Source organism: Leuciscus leuciscus (assembly GCF_965113295.1).
Source record: "Leuciscus leuciscus genome assembly, chromosome: 16".
Taxonomy (NCBI): Eukaryota; Metazoa; Chordata; class Actinopteri; order Cypriniformes; family Leuciscidae; genus Leuciscus; species Leuciscus leuciscus.
Window position 1 is genome coordinate 38,521,008 of NC_138740.1, and position 24,973 is coordinate 38,545,980.

General features: G+C 45.5%; 2 long non-coding RNA genes across 2 annotated transcripts in view; both read left to right on the forward strand.

Moving 5' to 3' along the window:
- The first annotated feature begins 567 nt into the window (after positions 1 to 567).
- Positions 568 to 1,678, forward strand: LOC309477013. The gene is made up of 3 exons (XR_014198461.1): positions 568 to 738; positions 880 to 940; positions 1,431 to 1,678. It is a non-coding gene; the product is annotated as an uncharacterized lncRNA (long non-coding RNA).
- Positions 1,679 to 21,898: 20,220 nt separating this feature from the next.
- Positions 21,899 to 24,973, forward strand: part of LOC309477019 — a 10,892-nt gene continuing 7,817 nt past the window's right edge. Inside the window, exons 1-2 of the long non-coding RNA XR_014198467.1 lie at positions 21,899 to 22,055; positions 22,210 to 22,401. This is a non-coding gene — a long non-coding RNA (uncharacterized lncRNA). The remainder of the gene's footprint in view (positions 22,056 to 22,209; positions 22,402 to 24,973) is intronic.

A 24,973-nucleotide genomic window follows, 5' to 3' on the forward strand; every position in this document is an offset into this window, starting at 1 on the left:
AGTAAAGCAGAAGCTAAAGTGTTCATTAGGAAATATGCACAATCAGTATGGCAGGTACACTGGGATGGTATTGAAACAGGAAGACACTTATATAATATTCAACAACACGTCGGTGCTGGGAGGAGAGAGAGCAGGAACAGATTTGAAGAGAATATTATTACCCGTCTGAGAATAGGTCACACAGGATTGAATAGTACATTGTTTAAAATTGGCAAGCACCCAACAGGGGAATGTAATCACTGTAGTCAGCAAGAGACAGTTGAACATGTAATACTTCACTGCAGGAAATACAACAATGAAAGACGTCATTTTATTCAGTCACTAATTAAAGCTGAGCAGAAAGATTTTTCTATAATAGGTATACTAAAGGAAAAAGCTATATATGATAGTATTATTAAGTTTATTAAAGAAACGAAATTAAGTAAAAGAATTTAGGCGTTTTTTTTCCCTTTTTTTTCTCTCATGAATTCCCATACATATGTCGCATTATGTCAGTCCTATAAGCATGTATTCTGTCCACACTCCAGTCCAGTCGGTGGCGGTAATGCACCTACAAGTTGGTTTGCCAACCGCCAATAAACACCAAAGAAGAAGAAGAAGAAGAAGGTTGCAGTTCGTGAGCTAAAAGAAAGATAAATATGGCAAAGGAAGAGGACGAGACACAAACTAACAAACCAAGAGAGAAAAAGATGCTGAGAGAAGTAACACAGAGCAGCATTAACAGTGGAACACCAAACTGTGAGTCTTTATGATGTTTAAGATAAAACACTGTTATTGTCTTTCTTCTTCTCTGGTGTCTGAATGTCACATCAGTCCTGAACTGTTATTTCATCTGATATATAAACTGTACATGAAGATGATCAGATGTTTGTGTTCTAGTTTCTCATGACACTGACAGACCTGAAGACTTTCATTCTGATGTTTCAGAGTCACAGAAGAGGTGAGACACACACACTTCATAAACAGAGAATACATAGAGAATTAAACTATATATATTGACAGCTGTGTTATAGTTCTGATAGTGTTTTCTCTTTAGAAAACCAGCAGGAAATTCATTAAATTCAGCCACATAAGCAGTGCATGTCTTAAGATCTATTCATAGTTTCATAGTTAAAACATGAAAGATGAATGTGTTATACTGTACTGGATGTTTTTCATATAGTACATGTTTTTTATACAGTAAATAATGAAGCTTTACAGAATATACTCTATATCCATTTACACTGACAATAATTATTTATGATTAGAACACAATGTCATAAAGGTTTCAGAAAATATACAGTGGAAATATTAACTAATTAATTTTTTTTTACACTTGTTAAAATAAATATGAATACTATTTCTGTTTTCTTAAGCTGTTTGTGTTTATTTTCATGTACTTTATGTCTATGAGTGAAGGTCAGAGAGTAACATGTGTTTCACTCCTGCAGGGTTCAGTGACTGATATTAGAGCTGGTGGACAGGATCAGACATGAACTCTTCCACAGAAACATCTGATAGCTTTACTATTCTGAACGATGCATGAAACTATATTACCTGCACTTCTTGTGCATATTTCCTCTTTATGATGAATCACTTGTATTAGCCTACTTCATTCCTCTTGAATTGAATTGTTTGCATCAACTGTTGTTTTCCTGTTATTTATTGTGAATAAATCTATATTGTGTCAAACACTAAAGATGGATTGACTTGTTTTCATATACAAGTATATTAATTTTGCGTCTGCTAAATAAATGTAAAGTAAATGCCAATGGTTATAAAAACAAAACAAGATAACATTCGATAACTTCTGTCTAGATTGTCTGAAAATGTGAGATGAATTTAGTGAACATGGTAAAAAAAATGTGAAAACAAAACATCTTTTGGATTTATCATTTTAAAAATGTTGGTCTCTCTCTAGTCTTAACTATGGCATGTGTCCGATGACTTCACTAAAACAAATGTCCTACATTAGATGAGAATGAGATGCTGGCTCACAGGATGATATTTATTATAACTCTGTTGAGTTCTGACTGCAAACACACTCAATGTTACGATGAGAATGAGATCAGACACACAGTTCAATGTATCAGTGTCAGAAGAACAGAAGATCACACGATCATCTATATTTATTTTTCCAGGAAGGTCCTATTAAGATTAAAATAGATCTCTTCTTTCCAGGGAATATTAATACACCAAACAAATTCTAACAAGCAACAAAAAAAACAAAAAAAAATAAACAAAAAAAAAAGGATCAGATTGAGGTTGAAATATCAGAGTTTAAGAAGTTTATGAAAACTAAATTACTTGATGTTCATGAGTAACTATATTTTGGTCAGCCTCAATATTTTTCAACAATACTAAAGTGATTCATCAAACAGTTTAGCGATTATTTATAGGCTACTGAAAATATGTTTAATTTTCATCCATTCCTAAGTAGGGTCGTGGGATTAAAGGTTGGGTAGGTAGGAATTGTCTAAAAAACTTATTTTCCAAATTTGTTTAAACTTTATTTATATATCAATACATAATTAAAATGTAAGTACTCTGAAAAAGAAAGTATAAAAATCGAGTGTCTCTAGACCTCTCACGACTGTTTTAAAGACAGCTCATTATTTCCATTCACTCCACCCCCTCCCTTCTGGGCTCCTTCCAAAGCCACGCCCCCAAAACACATGAACGCGCGACTCCGACCGCTGAGCTGGAAGACGCATTAATTTAGCCAAGGCGACATCTAGCATACAACCGCTCATAGGTGTATCTATGACAACTGCTTACTACTTAGGATCGCTTCCGGGTCACGAAAAAATACCAATGCAGAATTAAGGATTACGACTTTATACATACGTATTTTGATTTCCGATTTCCATCTATAAACACATCAAGGACAATCGGATAACGAGATTGTTTTTCGTTTTCCGTTTTTTAATATAAAATCAAAAAACGAATAATGGGTTGTTTTCCGTTTTTCGTTTTCCTATTTACTAATGGTAATTGGGAAACCGGCCGTTTTTCGTTTTTGTTTTTTTCCTTTCAAAACGAAAATCTGTTGGCCGCCAAGTACACGGACCCGGGCCACTGATGACGGCGGATAAACAGTTATCGCACATTCACTGGTAGGGACGAAACATCAACAATATGCTTTACATTGACTATGGCCTGCCCATACTTTGACTACAAATTTGGTCCTCAAATCATTACGTATTTTGCAATACATGTAATGTAACTTCATAACGTTGCACTCTTTCTATAAGTTATAAATAAGCTAGCAAGATAATAATGGTAACGTTACAGTATCTAAGTAATTATTCTAGCGATGTGTAATGCTAAATAAGGTTTGCTAGTACATTATTTCAGCAACATGACAAGCCAGTGAATTAGCAGGTTTCTATTGTTGCTTTGCACAGTGCGTGACATTTTATCTGTATGCTATGCGGCTAGAGCTTTGACACTGAGTCAATGGGCTCCGACGGGCTTGTTTATCGTCATCGGTCTTTTTCCGTTTACCTGTCTTTGTTGTATGAGCTGGTGCCACTCGAGAAATTGGCAGTTTTGCTTGTTTGTCCACCATTAGCACAGCTGCGGCACACCGGCTATCTTGATTTTGAACGACTGTAGGCTGTGCGAGAGAGGGGGGGTGATGATCAGCGCGTACACAAGCATGATTGACACTGCTAAGACACTCCTCCTGGCTCTGATTGGTTGTTTCTTACCGGGAGTGGTGTATTTCTGCAAATGGCAATAGGACCACTGGGAGGAGCCTGGGGAGCTTGATTTTTTCACAGATTATCTGTCTCATATTCTACTGTCAGGACATAATGACAGTTTGAACAAATATGTAAAAAATACATTTTTACAGAAGTTACCAACTGCAGCTTTAATATTCATGGAGAATAAAATTTCTTATTTTTCTTTTGGATTTGGGGTGAATTATGCTTTATACCTTCATGTGCTATCAGAATTATCGCAAATACAAGTTTCCTAGCTCAAAATTGGACATGAAAACCCTCTCTAGTCATATTTACTACTAAAAACTGAGATAATTTTTGAGTTGGCCAGACATTTTCTCTTTGTAGATCGATCGCACCGAGAGGAACGAGGAACAGGGAACAAGGAACGAGGATAAGAGCTTATACACATGGATTCAGTCCAAGTCATAGCTGAGACTAAACAATCTCTCTCTCTGTGTGTGTGTTGTGTGTGTGTGTGTGTGTGTGTGTGTGTGTGTGGTGCTGGGGATTTCCAGCATGTGAACAGAAGGAGGGATTATAGGAAATGTAGTGTTGGATGGTGACTGAGCGGCTGGCCGTGACAATTATATTTTCATGATATAAAACTGGGTGTTTATAAGATAGATGACTTTTAAATTTTACGATGGTGTCCCTCACATGAGGATGATATTTGGGGATACGTGGCATCTAAAAGACTGATAGCATGGTGAATGTTTAAGTGGTTCAATGGTTTTCAGTGATTGGTTATATTATTAGGCTATTATAGATTATTAGATTAATAGATTACAGCAGTAGAGCGACGTCAAATCATGGCATCACTTTAGAGTGTTTTCTTTTTCATGATACCCCAAACCCCAATACATAAATTAATACAAATTCCACATCAGCTGTTTGTGGCATGATCCTCCTTGGTTTTTAAGTGAATTGTGACTACATTCTTCCTTTAATAATAATAATTATATATATGAAGAGTTCAGATGCAAAAGCCTCTAAGTGCCGTCTGAAATTTTCTTCTAGAATAATAATTTTTATCAAGCTTGTATATTTAAGTTCAGTTATTTCACTTAAATGGCAATGAAACGTACCTATTAATTGTCATTTAAGTGAAATAACTGAACTTAAATATACGAGCTTGATAAAAATGATCATTCTAGAAGAAAATTTCAGATGGCACTTAGAGGCTTTTGCATCTGAACTCTTCATATATATATACAGTGAGGAAAATAAGTATTTGAACACCCTGCTATTTTGCAAGTTCTCCCACTTAGAAATCATGGAGGGGTCTGAAATTGTCATCGTAGGTGCATGTCCACTGTGAGAGACATAATCTAAAAAAAAAAAATCCAGAAATCACAATGTATGATTTTTAAACTATTTATTTGTATAATACAGCTGCAAATAAGTATTTGAACACCTGAGAAAATCAATGTTAAAGGAGAACTCTGGGCAATTTTTAAGTTAATCTTGATCGTTAGACCTTTGTGAGTACTGTCTATAGAAAAAAAAAACGAACCGGATCAGTGCTTGCAACACGGAGCTGCTACAGCTAATGTCCAGAGCTCCCACTCAGCTATAACGGCAGTTATGGGGGCATAAACGTAAAGAGTGTCTTTGTGCCTGTTAACAAACACAAAATGCAATTAAAATGTCTGTCCAACATGAACAGGACCCTTACATGACAACAAGATGCGTTTAGCAACTTTGCCATTGTTTAAATTCACCTAAATAGTGTTTTAGACGGCTAGCTGTAGTCTCGCGCTGAAGTCCCGTGTTTACATTACCTCCACAGTGGTTGCACGCGTCTTCGTCCACGGAATGGCATTTTTCTTCAACCGGCCCCGCTGTGTTGTGTCTGTGTAGTCATCTTTTTCAAAGTGTTCGCTGCAAATGCGGTAATCTTTAGCGCGTAGTACTCTTATGGGAGTTTGCACATCAAGTTGAAGTACAACTAGCCACAACTGCAGAATATCGAGGTCATGGAAAGGAATTAAGATGAAAATGTAAATTCTTGTATTTTCGCATTCTGTTGCCACAATTCGGAACGGCACAAACGCGAACCATTTCTTCTTCACTTGTGAGCAACTCCGATCATCACTCTTCACACACACGACACTCCTCCCACCTGCACACTGTTGTTTACCTTTTTCCGGCTACAACTGAGTTCCCACGGGACTTCAGCGCGAGACTACAGCTAGCCGTCTAAAACACTATTTAGGTGAATTTAAACAATGGCTAAGTTGCTAAACGCATCTTGTTGTCATGTAAGGGCCCTGTTCATGTTGGACATTTTAATTGCATTTTGTGTCTGTTAACAGGCACAAAGACACTCTTTACATTTATGCCCCCATAACTGCCGTTATAGCTGAGTGGGAGCTCTGGACAATAGCTGTAGTATCTCCGTGTTGCAAGCACCGATCCGGTTCGTTTTTTTTTTCTATAGACAGTACTCACAAAGGTCTAACGATCAAGATTAACTTAAAAATTGCTCTCCTTTAATAAAAAGTTCTCCTTTAATATTTGGTACAGTAGCCTTTGTTTGCAATTACAGAGGTCAAACGTTTCCTGTAGTTTTTCACCAGGTTTGCACACACTGCAGGAGGGATTTTGGCCCACTCCTCCACACAGATCTTCTCTAGATCAGTCAGGTTTCTGGGCTGTCGCTGAGAAACACGGAGTTTGAGCTCCCTCCAAAGATTCTCTATTGGGTTTAGGTCTGGAGACTGGCTAGGCCAAGCCAGAACCTTGATATGCTTCTTACAGAGCCACTCCTTGGTTATCCTGGCTGTGTGCTTCGGGTCATTGTCATGTTGGAAGACCCAGCCTTGACCCATCTTCAATGCTCTAACTGAGGGAAGGAGGTTGTTCCCCAAAATCTCGCAATACATGGCCCCGGTCATCCTCTCCTTAATACAGTGCAGTCGCCCTGTCCCATGTGCAGAAAAACACCCCCAAAGCATGATGCTACCACCCCCATGCTTCACAGTAGGGATGGTGTTCTTGGGATGGTACTCATCATTCTTCTTCCTCCAAACACGTTTAGTGGAATTATGACCAAAAAGTTCTATTTTGGTCTCATCTGACCACATGACTTTCTCCCATGACTCCTCTGGATCATCCAAATGGTCATTGGCAAACTTAAGACGGGCCTTGACATGTGCTGGTTTAAGCAGGGGAACCTTCCGTGCCATGCATGATTTCAAACCATGACGTCTTAGTGTATTACCAACAGTAACCTTGGAAACGGTGGTCCCAGCTCTTTTCAGGTCATTGACCAGCTCCTCCCGTGTAGTTCTGGGCTGATTTCTCACCTTTCTTAGGATCATTGAGACCCCACGAGGTGAGATCTTGCATGGAGCCCCAGTCCGAGGGAGATTGACAGTCATGTTTAGCTTCTTCCATTTTCTAATGATTGCTCCAACAGTGGACCTTTTTTCACCAAGCTGCTTGGCAATTTCCCCGTAGCCCTTTCCAGCCTTGTGGAGGTGTACAATTTTGTCTGTAGTGTCTTTGGACAGCTCTTTGGTCTTGGCCATGTTAGTAGTTGGATTCTTACTGATTATGATTTTAGATTATGTCTCTCACCGTGGACATGCACCTACGATGCCAATTTCAGACCCCTCCATGATTTCCAAGTGGGAGAACTTGCAAAATAGCAGGGTGTTCAAATACTTATTTTCCTCACTGTATATATATACAGTATATTTGAGTTGGGTTTGTCTGATTTGATCTGTCCTCTTTCAGTTTTTCCGCTCTTTTCTTCTCTGGTATTTAACCCTCTGAGGTCTGAGCTGTTTTCTGGCCCTGGAGGTGTTCTGACATGCTCTGACATTTGTGCTTATTTCTGTTACTTGTGACATTGTCATGGCTAAAGTCTTATTACACTGTATTTAGCACAAACTCTGCTACAATAATATATCAGCAGCATGTATGTAAAAGTTTGTAGTTTTGAGATAATGACATTTATGCGTGGTTTGTGAAAATACCAAAACAAATTGTCACTGAAATAAGGCCATGAAACCCATACTGATTATTTCTTCACAAGACTTTTGAAAATTGTATCACGTAGCCTAGAATATTTGCTCCAAAACTATGTGAAAATCACCCTGACTGCTCATTCAGATAAGACAATATATTGATTTAAAATTTCTAAGATGTGTTTTGTGTGAGAAAGCCATATGCGAAGAGGCGTGATCATCTCATGAATATGTAAGCCTTCAACACCTGAGAAAGACAAAGACACTCCCCTAACTGCCCTATTAGGAGCTATCAGGCCCTGTCATTCAGAGCAACCTTGCACAAAGAATGAGGAGATTTAAAAAAGAATGGCTTTTAGATTGTTTGGATTTATTTACAACACAACATAATCCAAAAATACACAACAAATGACAAAAGAGCACATTGAAAACAATGATCCAAAGACAGAGACCTTTGTGCCATTCCTAAAAACATTGTACATACCTTTCATTTCCAAGGTGTTTGATTTTCACTTTACCATGTTCATGTACAGAGACTCACGTGAATGTTGAAGTCAGCAGGACTCAGTGCGAAGATGGATTTTGTTGAAACTGATTTTATTTTAGGTATTAGTGACAGGCCTATAGTAGTGCCTTATTAAAGGTACAATATGCAAGAATTTTTTGCCGCTAGAGGGCGCTACATTCCAAACAACAACAACGGCGTAGCTTGATGACGATGTGAAGGAGCGTGGAATGATGGGAACTGTCGTTTTAAACTCCACCGTGGATGTAAATCAGTCAGACGGGAATTGAAAAATCATGTTCATGGATGACGTAAAGTTCTATTTTTATAAATGTTGCGTTTAATGACATGCTTTTTGTGGCGAGGGGGGCGTGGTTCAGCGCGGTCTGTGATGGGAGAGAGAAGAGACGAGCAAGTAGGTCAAGTGCAAATGACGAACACCTGTGTCTTATTGCAGTATTATTGGCGTGGAGAGACCGCTTATAAGCCGCGCTGGAACGAGAGAGAGACTGGAGAGAAAATTGGACGCAGGGGAAGAAAACCGGTGGATCCGAGCTCTCATTTTTGAACTGTTTTGTGCCGTCGCGGTTGCCACAGTGAATGCGCGTTGTGCGCGGCTTTTGTTTGTTTTGCTTTATTTGAATAAAGTACGAGTCCCAGTCACGCGCCGACCCCTGTCTTCTTCCTTCCTGGCTCTTAAACCTCATCACACTTTTATTTCATTAAAATGAATTAACCGCAAGAAAAGTAAGGTTTAATACTAAATTGGTTATCATAGATGTTACTGTATTTGTTGAATTCATTGTTGTGATAACGCTGCGCAGTTTTACGTGTTCTAAACAATTGTTGTAAAAGTACATTCGAACATGCCCACATCATTTTCCAAAATACTGATTAATCTTTATGTATAACACATGCTATATTTATGTACATGGCCATAAACACCAGACGTGATAAACAATGTCAATAAACTAAACACAAATCTAAAGCAATAATACTTTCCTTACATAAACATAACTATTACCGAATGCTACATTTGGAAAATATAAAATTAAGCATGCTTTGTCGACAGAACCAGCTGCAATCGGTAAAGAATAATTGTGTTCCATAACGACTGCACGAAACAAGCTAGTTTGTTGCTTGATAGACGCTACAACTACAACTTCCGTATTTGTCCAGGACTCCACGCAGTACGAGTGGAAACCGAGGGTTTGACGCGGATATGACGCAATTGACTGGCGACTCCCAGCTCTCCCCTGTTCTAACGCCCCGTTTCCTTGGTTAAAATCGCAATTTTTTCACGATTTAAAAATAGTTGGAAACATTTGGGATATTGTAAGTAATCAACTTAACAAAATATATAACACTGGCCTTGAGATTTTGGGATATTTTAATGCAAAATTCTTACATATTGTACCTTTAACTGAATTGATCAGTTAAAATGAAGAACTTATAGGCTACATGATGATGCATATCATATATAGGCATATAGCCAACTATTTGATAAGGTTTAACAAAAATGCCCCAGGAAATAAATTTATAGCGGAAATATTGTCAGAGTTCTGTCACTTCTGTTTGGGTTACATCTTGGGTTGGTGACAGAGCTCTGGTATTCCCGGTTTGTCATGTGTTTGTGTCTAGTCTGGTTTATTGTGAGCACCTGGCTTGTCATGTATTTCCTTGACCTTGTGCCATGTGCTCTCCTGTCGATTGTCTAGCTCCTCCCATCTTGTTACCTGATAATTGATTTTTTTGCCCCACCTGCCTTTCTTGTTACCCTCTTTTGTTTGATTCCTATTTAGTCTCCCTTTGTTTGCAATCCTGTGCTGGTTTGTTGTCTAAGGGCGCTTTCACACTGGCAGTTTAGTGCGGACCGGGGCACGGTTCGCATGAAAAATCGCTAATGTGAACGCTGTCATCGGACCCGGGTGCGCACTAGAGTACCGAACCCGAGACTACCTGGAGGAGGTGGTCTGAGCTCGGTTGCTCCCGAACCGTGGCGCGGTTCGCGTTAATGTGCAAGCAACACGGACTCGGGTGCGCGCTTGTTCAGGAAGTATAGTATCCCGCGCATGCGTATCACTGTTGATATCATTGTTCCCTATCGTCCGGTCACTACGACGTACGTCGTGGTGAACGACGAATAGGAATCTCGCTAGAGAGGCCAATCTACTTCGAGTGAAACTAAAACAAGCCAATACACATTGGCGTGCAATCATTTGCATCAGCTGCGCAGCCTCGCAGCGCGGGTATTTAACGAGCAGCTGGTGTGATTGCACTTCAGCTTTTTGCTTCGGAGCCAAGCACTTCGATGCGTCTTCTGAGAGTGAAATCAGACGAGCCGTTGGATCTCTCTTTCGGTGCGGGCTTTAGAACACGGCAGCGGGGACAGTCTTCTCTTTGTGTTTGTTTGTTTTTCTGTGTTTTGTCCAAAAAAACTGAGCAAACAAAAAGCTGTTCTTACAGCTGGTAAGGTGCGCCGTTGAGCGCTCAAAGGCTGTTGTCACAGCTGGTAAGACAGCGAGAAGAGAGAGAGCGCACAGACGGGTGCACATTCCCGTCTGTGTTCGCAGTGTCTGTTCCCCCTGCGTGTTTCAGCACCAGTGAGAGCAGTCCCTAAAAGAGCTTGCACAGATAGAGAGCGTTTTTTTCAAAAAGAAAAAAAATGACTTTCTATCTGTGTGTTTCTGGATGCGGTCGTTACCTGGGTTCACGGGATGGTCACCAACACTGCCTCGTGTGTCTGGGCATTAAACACGCTGAGGCAGCGTTGGTGGATGAGTCATGTACCCATTGTGGGAAGATGACCATCGCGGAGCTGCGGTCGAGACTCACGTTCCTGCAAAGGGGCGGAGTCCCTGTGCCTCTGCCTCGATCCAATCCTCCTCAGAGGGTTGCTTCGGGCAGTGACACGGGTGACCTGAGGATTACGGTGAGCGCGTCTCCTTCGGGGAACCAACCCCCTAGGAACCCTCACCCCTCTCACGCTCCGCAGCCAGTGGAGCCCCCATTGGAGAAAGCTGGACCATCCTCGCGGTGTGTACCGGTTGTCTCCTTTGGGGCTCCCCCTGAAGACCAGATGTCGATCGCTGCATCGGAGGGTGGGTCAGACCTCTCTGCGGACGACGACTCGGCACCGCTGCCTCCTTCGGGTGTGCCAGCGGTGCCTAAGACGGACCCGGAGATGATGGCCATGCTTTCCCGGGCCGCCAAAGGGGTCGGGCTCGTGTGGAATCCTCCACCGTGTCCCGAACCCTCGAGGTTGGACGATTGGTATCTCGGGGTGGCGCGTGCTGGTTCTCAGCAACCCACCCCAGTGCCTTTCTTCCCGGAAGTGCATGAGGAGCTTACGGGGACATGGACGGCACCTTTCACTGCCAGAAACCGTCACAGTGGTTCCTCCTCCCTCACCACCCTTGATGGCGGGGCGGCTAAGGGATACACGCGTATCCCGCCAGTGGAACGGGCCGTTGCGATGCAACTGTGCCCTAACTCCACTTGGCGTGGAGAACCGTGTCTTCCTTCCCGGGCCTGTAAGTACTCGTCGGATTTAACCGGCAAGGCTTACAAGGCCTGTGGGGAAGCCGCCTCTGCCACGCACGCTATGGCGTTGCTGCAGGTCCATCAGGCCAAGGCACTGAAGGACCTGCACGAGGGTGGTCACGATCCCCAAGTTCTTCAGGAACTTCGTATCGCGACGGACCTCGCGCTTCGTGCGACGAAGGTGACCGCGCGGTCGGTGGGTCGTGCGATGTCCACCTTGGTGGTCCAGGAACGCCATCTCTGGCTGTGTCTGGCCGACATGAGGGAGACCGACAAGCTCCGGTTCCTTAACTCCCCCGTGTCCCAGACCGGCATCTTCGGCGACGCGGTCGAGAACTTCGCCCAGCAGTTCTCGGCTGTACAAAAGCAGACTGAGGCCATCAGACACATCCTGCCGCGACGGCCAGCTGCTGCTCCCACCCCACCGCCTGCGGCCCCTCAGTCTGCTCGTCGCCGAGGGCGGCCTCCTGCGTCTGCCCCTGCTCCCGCGCCGCCGCAGCAGCCTCCATCTAAACGGCGCCGTGGAGCCAGTCGCAGGCGGGCCGCCCCGCCCGTCCAGGACCCCGCTAAGAAGGGCGGCAAAGCCAGGAGCAAGCGGCCCTAGGACGGGCGACCCAGAGATGGCAGGGACTGCTCTCCAGGAGACGATGACCGCATCGCTCCATGCCCCGGAAGAGGGCCGGGTGGAAAATCCTTTGTTTCCTTTTGTTTTTGTTCCGCCGCTGGCCTCAAAACCAGCGGTACCCAAATTTTCAATAAAAGAGCAGTTTCTTCCGTCTCTGGGTCCGAAGAGGGCCCGGAGAGCAGTGGGGGGAGAGAATCCTCACCACTCTCATCCGCCTCTTCTATCGCCAGCAGGCAGCAGTGTGCAGTTCGAGAACGCAACCAAGCCGCCTCCTGCACCTCCGGCCTCGTGGAACCAGGTAAGTGTTGCACAGCACACTCAGACTCCGCTACGGGCCGCCTCCCAGAGAGAGCCTCCCGAGCCGAGCCCCTGTGTTCCACCTCGCTGCCCCACTCCGGGTACGCCTACGGTCCCTTTGGTCCCGCTTGTACGGTCTCTGCGAGCCTGGCTAGCGGTCCCCAGTCCGTCTCGCTGGCTCATTCGGACCATCAGGCTCGGCTATGCGATTCAGTTCGCCCGGCGTCCCCCCAAGTTTCGGGCCATCCACTCCACTACAGTGAGAGCAGCCGATGCCCATGTCTTGCGCACGGAGATCGCAGTCCTACTGGCGAAGGACGCGATAGAGCCGGTCCCTCCAGCCGATATGAGGTCAGGGCACTACAGTCCCTACTTCATTGTACCCAAGAAAGGTGGTGGGTTACGACCGATCTTGGACCTGCGAGTTTTGAATCGGAGCCTTCACAAGCTACCGTTCAAAATGCTTACGCAGAAACGCATTTTCGAATGCATCCGTCCCCAGGATTGGTTTGCAGCGATCGACCTGAAGGACGCGTACTTTCATGTCTCGATTCTTCCTCGACACAGGCCGTTTCTGCGCTTTGCGTTCGAGGGTCGAGCATATCAGTACAAGGTCCTGCCCTTCGGGCTGGCCCTGTCTCCTCGTGTCTTCACGAAAGTCACGGAGGGGGCCCTTGTTCCCATGAGAGAACAGGGCGTTCGCATTCTCAACTATCTCGACGACTGGCTCATACTGGCACACTCTCGAGATCAGTTATGCGAACACAGGGACCTCGTGCTCAGGCACCTCAGCCAGCTGGGCCTTCAGGTCAACTGGGAGAAGAGCAAACTCGCCCCCGTGCAGAGGATCTCTTATCTCGGTATGGAGTTGGATTCGGTCGCTCAGACAGCGCGTCTCACAGAGCAACGCGCTCAGTCGGTGCTGAACTGCTTGAACACGTTCAAAGGCAGGACGGCGGTCCCACTGAAATTCTTTCAGAGGCTCCTGGGGCATATGGCAGCGGCAGCAGCGGTAACTCCGCTCGGGCTGCTTCATATGAGACCGCTTCAGCACTGGCTTCACGGCCGAGTCCCGAGATGGGCGTGGCATCACTGCACTCACCGGGTGGCAATCACACCGGCGTGCCACCAGACCTTCAGCCCGTGGTCAGACCCCTCGTTCCTTCGGGCAGGAGTCCCCTTGGAACAGGTGTCCAGGCATGCTGTGGTATTCACAGATGCCTCTGCCACCGGCTGGGGTGCCACGTACAACGGGCATGCAGTATCAGGGGTGTGGACGGGCCCCCAACTGCACTGGCACATCAACTGCCTCGAGTTGCTAGCAGTTCGTCTCGCTCTGAGCCGCCTAAAAAGGCCGCTACAGGGCAGAGACGTGCTGGTCCGTACGGACAACACTGCGACCGTTGCGTACATCAACCGTCAAGGTGGTCTACGCTCCCGTCGCATGTCGCAACTCGCCCGCCATCTCCTCCTTTGGAGTCAGAAGCATCTGAGGTCGCTTCGAGCCATGTATGTCCCCGGTGTGCTCAACCGTGTGGCCGACGAGCTATCACGAGCTGTGCTCCCGGGAGAATGGCGACTCCACCCCCAGGTGGTTCAGCTGATCTGGAGAGAGTTCGGAGAGGCTCAGGTAGACCTGTTTGCCTCCTCAGAGACCTCCCACTGCCAGTTGTTTTACTCCCTGACCGAGGGAACACTCGGCACGGATGCACTGGCACACAGCTGGCCCCGGGGCCTCCGCAAATATGCATTTCCCCCAGTGAGCCTACTTGCACAGACCCTGTGCAAAGTCAGGGAGGACGAGGAGCAGGTCCTTCTGGTGGCTCCCTATTGGCCCACCCGGACTTGGTTCCCAGAACTCATGCTCCTCGTGACAGTCCCTCCCTGGCCCATTCCTCTGAGGAAGGATCTTCTGACTCAGAGACGGGGCACCCTATGGCACCTGCGTCCGGACCTCTGGAAACTCCATGTCTGGTCCCTGGACGGGATGCGGAGGTTCTAGGTGACTTACCCCCAGAGGTACTTAACACCATCACTTCTGCGCGAGCGCCGTCTACGAGACGTGCATACGCCTTGAAGTGGAACCTGTTCGTCGAGTGGTGTTCCTCCCGTAGAGAGGACCCCCGAAGATGTTCGATAGGGTCAGTGCTTTCCTTCTTGCAGCAAGGGTTGGAGCGAAGGCTGTCTCCCTCCACCCTTAAAGTACATGCTGCTGCTATTTCAGCATATCATGACCACATAGATGGCAAAACAGTTGGGAAGCACGACCTGGTCGTCAGGTTCCTTAGGGGGGCGAGACGATTAAATCCTCCTCGTCCCCCCTCCATACCCTCTTGGGACCTTTCCCTGGTGCTCCGAGCACTTCAGGATGCTCCCTTTGAGCCTTTGCAGTCAGCAGACTTAAAGCTTCTCTCCTTGAAGACTTTGCTGCTGATTGCACTGGCTTCGATCAAGAGGGTAGGGGACCTGCAAGCATTTTCGGTCGACGAATCGTGCCTAGAGTTCGGGCCGGGTGACAACCATGTTGTACTGAGACCCCGGCCTGGCTATGTGCCCAAGGTTCCTACCACTCCCTTTAGAGATCAGGTAGTGAACCTGCAAGCGCTGCCCCTGGAGGAGGCAGACCCAGCCCTGGCTTTGCTCTGTCCCGTTCGCGCTCTGCGTATGTACGTGGACAGAACTCAAAGCATCAGGACCTCAGACCAGCTCTTTGTCTGTTACGGAGGCCAGCAGAAGGGAAAGGCTGTCTCCAAGCAGAGGATGGCCCACTGGATAGTGGATGCCATCGCCTTGGCTTACCAAGCTCAAGGCGTGCCCTGCCCGCTCAGGTTGCATGCACACTCCACGAGAGGCGTTGCATCCTCCTGGGCGCTGGCACGTGGCTCCTCGCTAACAGATATCTGTAGAGCTGCGGGCTGGGCGACACCTAACACGTTCGCTAGATTCTACAGCCTACGTGTAGAGCCCGTGTCCTCCCGTGTTCTCACCCTAAACGGGTAGAAGCACTGTGAGTACCGGCTCTGTCGGCTTGCTGCATCCTACTGTGCACCTTATTACTCCAGAGTCAAAACCTGTTGAGTCCTCCAAACACCCTCGGCCCGGACATGGCGGAGTGTCCGGTGCCAGGCCTTGTCCGCTGAATCCTTGAGAACCGGGTCTAGGCTGGGTCCCATATGTGTGACCCTACGGGGATCCCATATGTGTATATTCTCCACGGCTGCTCCTAATGGAAGCCCGTGTCTTTCCCTTGGGCTAAGTCACCCATTACTCATATGCAGTACAACCCTCGGGTTAGTCCATATGTCTATTCCCACATAACTCTCCTTAAGAATGTGGCTCCCGCAGCGTTCCCCTCCCTCAGATCGGGCACGCTTTCCCAGTGTTATCCAATAATCTCACTGTATGGGTTATAACGGAACAACAGTGACGGATACTCTCGGTGTAAGCCCTCTCCTATCGTCCTTCCAGGCAAGAAGGTGAGGAGGCTTACACGGGGCGCTGGATGGGGTGCAGCAGCTGTGGCGCTTTGCTAGGGATTCCTATTCGTCGTTCACCACGACGTACGTCGTAGTGACCGGACGATAGGGAACGTCTCGGTTACATATGGTAACCCTCGTTCCCTGAGGGAGGGAACGGAGACGTACGTCCCGTCGCCACATCTGCGGCTACCCGCCGGGGCGACCAGCTTTTTCAGGCTTGGCTCCTCAGCAAAAAACTGAAGTGCAATCACACCAGCTGCTCGTTAAATACCCGCGCTGCGAGGCTGCGCAGCTGATGCAAATGATTGCACGCCAATGTGTATTGGCTTGTTTTAGTTTCACTCGAAGTAGATTGGCCTCTCTAGCGAGATTCCTATTTGTCGTTCACCACGACGTACGTCTCCGTTCCCTCCCTCAGGGAACGAGGGTTACCATATGTAACCGAGACGTTTCCTCACACACAACAACCATGAGTGGCAGGGGAACGTTGTGAAACACGGCGTCCCCTGGATATGTGCTGAATTACACCATGTAATGAACATAAACGTAGTTGTCTCTCACTATGTTGCGCATAATAGCACCAAAAAAACAGACAAATTACAGCTATGCTCAGTCGAGTTGTATTCTCCATGCGTTTTCCGTGTGCGTTTGCGATGACGTAAGATCACTTTAAACGCACCTGGGTTCGATACAACTAATTGAGTGTGAAACCAGACCAACGCTGCGGGGGGCGCCGGGAACTAGCGCACTCGGGTTCGGACCGCAGCAAACGAACCCAGTGGAAAAACGCCCTAAGTTCCCTTGTGTTTCCTGTTCCTGCTGATGCCTGTCCTGTTTTCCCCTCACAGGGAGTTTTTGTTTGTAGTGTTGTTTTATTTCTTTTGTTAAAAATACCCATTTGTTTTCTGCACTTGAGTCCTCGCTCCTTTCACCAACCCAGTCCGTGACAAATATCACCTCTTTATGGAAAAGTTTGTTTCTGTTGCTGCACATTGGCTTTGGAACATACATTAGGGGTGGTGGGGCAATGGATAAGACACATGCCTTTGGTGTGAGAGACCCGGGTTCGAATCCACTGTGAGACACCAATGTGTCCCTGAGCAAGACACTTAACCCCTAGTTGCTCCAGAGGCGTGCGACCTCTGACATATATAGCAATTGTAAGTCGCTTTGGATAAAAGCGTCAGCTAAATGAATAAATGTAAATACATTAAAAATGCAATTTGCTTCGGTGTACGGATCTACAATGCATGGCATAAAATGTGGTTAATAGTGGATAATTTGACGCGCTTCCGTGTCAAAGTGTCTGTTATCAGCGGATTCTGTTCATGTGTGCCCAGACATTTTAGAAATCACGACCAGCTGATGTTTTACGGCCATGTCCCGAATAAAGAGTAGGCCTATGTATGGTAAACCTATACAGTTAGGGTGATATTAAAGGACATAAACCGTAATATAAGATTTTGGCCATATTGGCCATATTGTCCATCTCTAAGTCATTTATTTCCTGCCTGACCTGTAAAGTCACGTCCACAAACCTTTTGCGTATTGTTTGGTCACACCACAAGGTGTCACTGTGGCCTCAAAGCTTCAGCACTGCCACTCTGAGCTCGATTGGTATGTCTGAGGTAAATAATGAATAATTAATTAAATGTATAAATAAATTTATAATTAAATAAAATTATAAATAACTGTATAAATAAATAAATGTAGACATAAATACACATATACATAAATAAATGTGAAAATAAATGAAAGTGGAAATAAATAAATGCATAAATAAATAAATGAAAAAATAAATAAATGTGGAAAAATATATAATTATACAAATTTTTTTTTTTTTTTACATTTCTTTGCATATTTATTTATGTATTTATTCATTTTTAATTTCTGCAGGTTTGGTCCTCCATATGTAAGTTGCTTGTGTAAAAAAAAGATTAATCTAACTTAATTATTTATTTAATAATACAGCCAAAATCAAAATGTGTGGTTTCCTACTTCTGCTGATATTATAGGAACTCTGAAAACGGTCCTCTTGTGGGAAAGCCCCTACTGATGGAGTCAACTTCCCTTATTGAACATCACTACAGGTATATTTATGAACAACAGCAGAACTGATCTTTTTTTGACATTTTTTTATTTAAAGTACATTATGAGAAATACTATGACTGTTACAGCCTACCTGCAACCATTTAGCGGTAAATTAATTATAAACATAACATGTAATATAGTAGCCTACATATTTTTTTTTGCAAAAATGCTCCTCTCTTGAGTACATTTCTTTTAGTCTACATGAAGACAATGTATGTATCAGGCGTCTTTTAAGGCGACGTGTCTGATTAGGCTTGTTTGAGATGAGCAAAATCTGTGCAGAACCGATCACCGGTGATCAGCGCGAGGTGCATGCCGGTTAGAAATGTGTCCGAGTGCGGTCCGCCTTGCTCTGATGTCAAGCTGACGTATGTCAAAAATCTCTCGCGAGCGCAAGGCGGATGTGTCGGATTCTGCAGTCGAGCGCAGTTGCTCTCCACTGACTGCGTTGATCATGGGTGGCAGTGGCTCAGTGGTTCATGTAGGTTGTCTACAAACTGAAAGGTTGGTGGTTCAATCCCCGGTTCCACCTGACCAAGTGTCGAGGTGTCCATGAGCAAGACACCTAACCCCAGCTGCTCCCGACGAGCTGGATGGCGCCTTGCATGGCTGACACCGCCGTCGGTGTGTGGATGAGTGAGTGAATGGGTGAATGTGAGGCTATGTAAAGCGCTTTGGTGGCCATAGGTCTGTGAAAGCGCTATATAAATGCAGTCCATTTAACATTTACCATCAAAAGCATCATGGGAAACGACTTGCTTGACGACACAGCTTAATGCTCATTGGTTTAAACAACTGTGATTTATTGTTCTCTTTTAAAATGTTTGATTTTAAGGCTCTGATAGCATGTTTTATGTGTTATGTGTGAATATTCCCAAACTATCTGACAGTGCGAATGCGATCTTTATGGGTTATGCAATGTAATTTTTATAAAAAAATAAAAAAATAAAAAACACACACACACATATGTCTGTATTAAAGAAAAAACAGAAAAAAATATTGATAAACATGTATTTGGAATGTGTAGCGGCCCCTTGGATATATTCATCAAGACGCAGAGAGTTTCATACGGGTGTCATTTTATTTCTTCCTCTCAACGAGCACCATGCACCATGAACACCGTGAAAATTACAGAAGAAACAGAAGAAATACAAAATGCTTCTATGTAGCTTCACAAATAATTTGCACATAAATTATGTTCACATATGAATCATGTTTACACACAATACAAATCATTTCAACAGATGACCAATATGAAATATGAAATGAAATATGTTTTTAAGCCTTTATGACAAATGAAATATCACATGCTTCTTTTAAATGAAATACAATATATTATAATTGTTCACAGAAAGAATATGTTTTTATATTGATGACAATAAACCCATAAACAAATGAAGTATTGACATTCTCTTTTCCTTAAACAAAATCTCTTTTTGATAATACAAACTCCACACATTTTCCTTCATACCTCATTCCGCTTCTCCAAGGGCGCTAATTCAAAGAGTTTCTGCCATCAGCTACCATGCTCTCTAGCTCGACACACCATCACAGTTCAGAGCTCTTAAAAATAACATGTACGAGCAATACAAAAATAAATTAAATCATAATGTAAACTCTTTCTTTACAAGATTCAAATGGATGAACACGATAAATAATTAAAGTGGTTACAAGTTTTTACCGTTCTTCCGACGACACGCGAGCACCACATTGTGAAGAGAGTGCGTCATAAAAAACATCCGAAGAAGAACGGCGCTTTTCAAAATAAAAACAGACAAGGTGACACCAGAGCTCGTCTACGGAGAGCCTGCCCACTCCCTATTAAGTCCTATTGTACCGAATTTTGGTTGTAGTTCCACCAGAGTTCCACTGGGGGCGATCGCCCATGAGTGCAAAATGAATGGGAGTCTATGGAGCTAGACGGCTAAATTTGTCTCTTTCACCCGATTGCCGTAGATGGGTTATAGGTCAAAAGTTGAATGAACAAGTACTTATGTCCTTTCGATTTCTTATAGGTTGAGTTGTTGTTGCCCATAACACGCTAGCATTCTGCTAATGAACGCTGATTGGTCAGTGAAGGACTGATTACGACCAGAGATACCGCTTGGTGGCATCGTGGCATCCGAAGCGGGACCAGAAACAAACAAAACAAAAACTCTTCTAGCACGTGTAGTTACCTGTGTCAGCTGTGTTGTGTAGTTACCTGTGTCAGCTGTGTTGTGTGTTTCCCTGTGTCAGCTGTGTTGTGTGTTTACCTGTGTCAGCTGTGTTGTGTGTTTCCCTGTGTCAGCTGTGTTGTGTAGTTACCTGTGTCAGCTGTGTTGTGTAGTTACCTGTCATCTGTGTTGTGTGTTTCCCTGTGTCAGCTGTGTTGTGTAGTTACCTGTGTCAGCTGTGTTGTGTATTTACCTGTGTCAGCTGTGTTGTGTGTTTGCCTGTGTCAGCTGTGTTGTGTATTTACCCGTGTCAGCTGTGTTGTGTGTTTACCTGTGTCAGCTGTGTTGTGTGTTTACCTGTGTCAGCTGTGTTGTGTGTTTACCTGTGTCAGCTGTGTTGTGTGTTTACCTGTGTCAGCTGTGTTGTGTATTTACCTGTGTCAGCTGTGTTGTGTATTTACCTGTGTCAGCTGTGTTGTGTAGTTACCTGTGTCAGCTGTGTTGTGTAATTACCTGTGTCAGCTGTGTTGTGTAGTTACCTGTATCAGCTGTGTTGTGTGTTTATCTGTGTCAGCTGTGTTGTCGATGCCTCGAGAGAAAAGAAAGTGCAGAGCGCGAAAGCACCAAAGTGACTGAAGGATTGCCGTAAAGCAGTATCTCTGGTCGTACGATGTGTATGACGTCATTGACACTTTAAAATACTTTTTAAAGCAAATAAGTGACTCTAAAAAAATCAAACACCCAGCAATGTGTAATTTCTTTGCATCTCCTTTCGAATAAATCATTCAAATTACTAGACAAAAATTATATCCTGAGAAAAGTGGATTTTGAGGGGTATAGCGCCATAGACCTCCATTCATTCTGCACTCGACCTGTGAGCACCCTCATGTGGAGCCAGAGTGGAACTGCAACCAGTTCAGAAGCCGGAAGTTTTCCGAGAGTGAAACTTCTCGCCTTATTAGACATTCTCTGGTGACACTGTCGAACTATAATGTCTTTTTAACATATACAAATAAAATTATATATTTTATAAACTGTGTAGGAAAATATTAATGCGATTTACAAAAGACATTTACAGAATGGAATTAAATAACAAGTACTTTGGGTGTCTTGTTCATTATTTATTTTCATATAAAAGCAACAGAACTTATATTCCATCCAGTTTATTAGCAACACTGTGCACGAGCGTGAATCCCGCGATATCAGTCTTTGATCTCACAGGTGTCTGATCCACTACAAGAAGAGAGATCTGTCCGGATTGCCTGCGCTTTTTTCACTCCTCCCCTCACTGCAGCGCCTACTCTCGACTACATTCCAGGCGAGGCGAGGCGCATCTCAAACAAGCCTATTCTCTCCTCCTCTCACTGCTTCGCTACTCTCGCCTACAGTTCAGTCGAGGCAAGGCGCATCTCAAACAAGCCTATTCTCTCCTCCTCTCACTGCTTCGCTACTCTCGCCTACAGTTCAGTCGAGGCAAGGCGCATCTCAAACAAGCCTATTCTCTCCTCCTCTCACTGCTTCGCTACTCTCGCCTACAGTTCAGTCGAGGCAAGGCGCATCTCAAACAAGCCTTATATCACGTCCTCAGTGGGATAAAGAGGAACTTCAGTCAGCTCAACGGCAGCAGAGAGGTCTGAACTGTGGTCAGGATTCCCTCTTTTCAGATCTTCACAAGGTGGATATAACACTTTGTCTTTAATTATTTAGTAAATAGATGTTTTATATGTATAAATGTATTATATGTATTAGATGTATTATAGTGAAACTGACATGTACTGCAGACCTGTACAGCACAACAACATTAATACAATTTTAAACTTTTTAAACAGATTATATAAAGGTAGAGTGTAATCGGATGCACTGGAGAACATTTATGGAGCTTCACAAACTGCAGGATAATTAAACACAAGAGAGAAAGAGAAAAATGGTGAACAAAAAGGACAAAATGTTACGATCTAATGAGCTGAAAAAGACGCTGAGACTAGTCAGAAAAAACAGCATTAATAGTGGAAGACCAAACTGTGAGTATTTATGATTTTTATGATTTATTTTATATTTCATCATCAATGCTGTTTAACTTTCTCTGGAGTCAATTCGATTCTAAACTGTGCCTTTTCATTCACTATACATACACTTTATAGGAAAAGCGTAGCCTAGGGAACTCCGACGTGTCGTCGGGGGAGTTCCCTGACGAATTGGGATCACGCTAGGGAGACCAATTGCCTTAGAGTGAATTAAAACGAGCCAATGAAAATTGGCATGCAGGATTTGCATTCCGCAGCCCGCCTACCAGTGCGGGTATAAAAAGGCGGAAGCAACGCATGCATAGTGCTTTTAGCTTCGGAGCCGACCGATTGTGTCCTCTCTGAGTGAATGAGCTTTAAGATTGTTTCTATCTTACGCTCTACGAGTCTGCTGTTTCGGGAAGGGATCTCTCTGTGTTGGCATGACGGCGTTTCAGCGACCGCGCGATTTCCTGTCTGCCGGCTGCGTCTACACACTGTTAATTCAAAAGCTGTTTTCACAGCTGGTAAACGGTTGAGTGCGCACAGCGGGCTTGCAGTTTCCCCGCTGTGTTGCCGCGTTGGGTCCCTGTGTGCTTCAGCACAATAAAGAGAGTACTTTCTTCCTGAAAGAGCAACACGAGTGAAGATCACGTCCTTTTCAGGATGACGTTTCACTCGTGTGTTTCTGGATGCGATCGTTTCCTGTCCTCATTTGACGGCCATGTTCATTGTTTCACATGCCTAATCAGTGTGTGAGACTACGTTCGTGGCTGGTTATAGTTCTCTCAGGAGTGCATGACCACGTCGGCACGTTGTTCGTCCCCCCTTTTTAAAGGCTCAAGCCGCTCAGTGTGCCGTGTGCCGTCGAGCGCCGATTGACAGCGCGGGTTGTCACGGCAACCCAGCGCGCGTCATTCGGCGCTCAAGATGCGCGGTCAAGATCAAGACTCGCGTGCCTCTATGAGGTGAGTCCCTTTGCTTATTTCCCGATCTAGTTTCTCTTCTGGTGCACCAGGAGAGGGCTACTTTGGCGAATAACATTGGTGATCTGAGGGTTACAGTGAGCACGAACCACTCACTCCTCTAGCGCATCACAAACATGCTGAGACTGTGTTCGTGGGTGGTTTGTGCTCTCTACATGAGAGCATGACCACGTCGGCACGTTGTTCGTCCTGCCTGAGGGCTTGAACGCTCAGCGTGCCGTGTGTCATCGAGGCGATGGCCACGTTCACTGTCTTGCATGCCTGGTTGACGGCCATGATCGCTCTAATCAGTGTGTTGAGACTGCGTTCATGGGTGGTTCATGTTCTCTCATGAGTGCATGACCACGTCGGCACGTTGTTCGTCTCCCCTTTCTCGTAAAGGCTTGAGCCGCTTAGCGTGCCGTGTGCCGTTGAGGCTTTCGGATGGGATTTTGGTCCTTCTCATGAGGGACCAATCATTTCATTCGGGGCCCCAGGGGAGGACAGATGTCGATCGCTACATCAGAGAGAGGGCTGTTATACTCTGAAAATGATGCTGACTGTAATGGTGTGTTCTCGTGCTGAAGATTCAGACTTGACAGCCACACTTCCTGGGTCTAAAGTGCCTGGATGCGTGTGAAAAATTTTGGCAGTATGGAAGCATTTTGGTGCCTATATGGCAAGCCAAACATGCCTAAATCTGCAGAAGTTTTTCCTCTCTCACTACCCCTGCACATTCAGTGCACGTGGGTAGTTCTGATTCGGGGTGGAGCTGCGCTTAGTGACTTACCGTGATTAGTCACAGCGCTGGCCCTCGGTCAGACGATGTCCACACTGGTGGTCCAGAAGCGCCTCAAAACCAGCCCGCTCGGAGTTCGTTTCCCCCCAGCAAAGGGAAGGGGAAACGACCCTGAGAGGAGCGACCCGGAGTATGTGATGTCTGTTCTTCGGGAGTGCGTGTCATCACCACTCCTTCCCCCGGGGGAGGGCCGGGTGGAGAATTTCATTTCTGTTCCGCCGCTGGTCATCCAGGCAGTGGTACCCAAAGTTTGAGCAGTCCACTTCCTCTGAGTCACTCACGGGCCCCAGTGCTCAGATGACAGTGAGGGCTACGGCCTTGTCACTCTCGTCTCTCGCTGGGTGAGGAGGTGGAAACCAGGACTCGATGCCCCCGGGCCTCGCTCCTCGTTTCCCCTCACGGTCAAGTCTGGCAGACCAGTAAGACCAGTCTCCTCCGTCCGAGAGGGTCAGAATGGCAGTGCGCGCCGCCCACGAACGGTGCCACTCCCGTTCCCCTCTCCCCAGCTCGCGGATAGCAGTGACGCAGCCTCGGCTGCGTCGCTCCTGTCTGCAGCTGGGCCCGGAGGTGCAGAGACCAGGTCACGAGGAGTCTCTGCCGTCTACCCACAGGTGGAAGCAGGTTGGTGTCAAGTTAAAATGCCCAGACCCCGCTCTCGGTCGCTACAATGCCACCAGAGCCGGGTCCCTGTCTTCCACCTCGCTGCCCCTCCACGGGTACGCCGGTGGTTCGGGTGGGTTTGTTGAGACGGTATCTGGAAGCCTGGCTTGCGCTTCCGGGTCCGTCCCGATGGCTCATCCGCACCATTCGGTTCGGCTATGCAATT